Below are 2,208 nucleotides of genomic sequence, written 5' to 3'. Positions count from 1 at the left end.
CAGTCAGGGCTCGCGATCCATTAATTGCAACTCTATGGGCAGGGAAAAATAGCCTCAAGGCCACGCGTGACGCGGCGGCTTTTGATGTACACGATCGATCGATCGCGTACTATATACACGGCCTGCATAGCACGCGCGGCATACACAACCACACACACTTGCAGCGTCAAATAAACGCACACACTGGCTAACGTCTGACAATCTCAAACAGTGAACTAAGCCGTGTCTATATTGTAAAGCAAACTATATTACAATGGTATTAAATGAAGGTAATGTTAGTAGGCTGTTGGACTGTAAAATGAAAATTTGTACATTCTAACCCCCCTAAAATGTTCTCTCAACGGATTTAGACGTTTCACAAAATCGACCCTAGGACTGTGAAATCCGCGGAAGATTCTCATCCCGGTATAATGGAGCACTATTTCAACATAATACACAGACTTTTGGTGCGCGATTTCAACCACTTTTATGAGGCGCGATGATGCGCGCACCATGGCGCAATTTATGGTGCGCGGTGGAGCGCGAGCGCGATCGCACCCCTTAAAAATGAAAGCCTGCTTCTATGTGATGTGGTAACTTGACAGAGTGTATGTATTACGACATCAGTTGCCTGAAAGTCAGGGTACGGTGAGACATAGCTCTAGTACTATAGCCCGCGTACAGTTGCCGCAGGCGGTAGGCAGGCAGTCGGCAGGCAGTAGCCTGCGGCAACTGTACGCGGGCTATAGTACTAGAGCTAGGTGGGATAATGCAGGGTACGTAGTAGTCCGAGCCGACGCAGACCCCAGTAATGGGGTCAAATGGGTTAAACCCGTACCCTCAGATTAGCAAAGCGGAGTTATAACGTCTGCGTGCGAACAAGGTACGCAGCGACATATCGTATAGTACCCCGAGGTACTTTCCAATATAATAATGATATATCGAACCGTACCCAGGGTACCCTCCGATCGTAACCTGGGGACATAGACCCTATGAGTATGAGTATGAACGCTAGTATAGTAGTAGAGCTAGGTAAGGCTTAAACCGACCAGGCTCTCCGACTGTTACACGGCGGAGGACATCTCGCCACGTAGTGTTAAGCGAGAAGAGAACTTGTGGCTAGGTAAGGCTAGCAGTAGCTCTAGTACTATAGCCCGCGGATCGCTGCCTAACCCTGCGGGTTAAAACTCAATATATATGTGTTAGTGTACGCGCAATGGCGGTGCCGTGCGCTTACAGTTGATATGCTTCAAGTGCCTTAGTCCGAGATTCCTCTGACCAATGCCCACACCGACGATTTTGGTGGTTTTGGTGTGGGTTAGGCACACCAAACTACATACACTAACCCACACCAAAACCACCAAAATCGTCGGTGTGGGCATTGGTCAGAGGAATCTCGGACTACAAGTGCCTGTGCTCGCGACACTGTCAAATTACAGATTTACACCTCGCATCAGGAACATTCACACTGGCACTGCGTGTGTACTGATGAATACTAATTTTTGAACGTGAACACCAACACTTATGTTGTTATACGTACAGAAGTAAAAATATGCACCGCTTAACTAATAAAATGCATTTTTTTGCTCGCAGTAACGTAAATGAAGCTGGCATTCATGTTTTTGAATTTACCTCGGAGAATGTCCTCTTGTTTTTGTCCCGCCATCTGTATGGAGAAATTGCAACTATACCTATTTGGTAGGCATTATTAGGTACCTATTTGGTATTTATGATATATATATATAATAAAAGTACAAACACACGGGCACTCATGTAGATATAGAAAATAAATATAGGACAAAATTGAATAAAGCGTCAAATGTTTATTTTGCGAGCTTTCGAGAGTACGTTTTTTTAAATATATTTTTCCTACATATTGTATATAGCACTGTTTTTTACTGTTTTGCTCAGAAATTTATTATTTTAACTGCTTAACACTATTTCATTTATCTTTTTTCTCCATGAAAAAATCTGTTTTCAGTACATGCATTTGTATTTGAATTACATGCAATAATTAAAGATTTAATAATAATAATAATAATAATAACGTACGTACGTCTCTTCCTCAGGCGTATTTGAACAACGTACACACACACGCGCGCGCACGCACGCACGCACGCACGCACGCACGCACACACACACACACACACACACACACATATACACACACGCAGCCACGACACACACACGCACACACACACACACACACACACACACACACACACACAC

General features: G+C 44.2%; 1 protein-coding gene across 1 annotated transcript in view; it reads right to left on the bottom strand.

The window, feature by feature from the left end:
• LOC106811761 (rho guanine nucleotide exchange factor 39-like) overlaps window positions 1-1,604 on the bottom strand; it is a 12,015-nt gene extending 10,411 nt beyond the window's left edge. Inside the window, exon 1 of the mRNA XM_014815480.1 lies at window positions 1,520-1,604. The gene's annotated coding sequence lies outside the window, so the exon portion shown is untranslated. The remainder of the gene's footprint in view (window positions 1-1,519) is intronic.
• Between the last annotated feature and the right edge of the window lie 604 nt (window positions 1,605-2,208).

This window comes from Priapulus caudatus, unplaced genomic scaffold (assembly GCF_000485595.1).
Source record: "Priapulus caudatus unplaced genomic scaffold, Priapulus_caudatus-5.0.1 Scaffold571, whole genome shotgun sequence".
Classification (NCBI taxonomy): Eukaryota; Metazoa; Priapulida; class Priapulimorpha; order Priapulimorphida; family Priapulidae; genus Priapulus; species Priapulus caudatus.
Note: the sequence above shows the minus strand (reverse complement) of the source record. Positions and strands in the feature narration are given on the sequence as shown.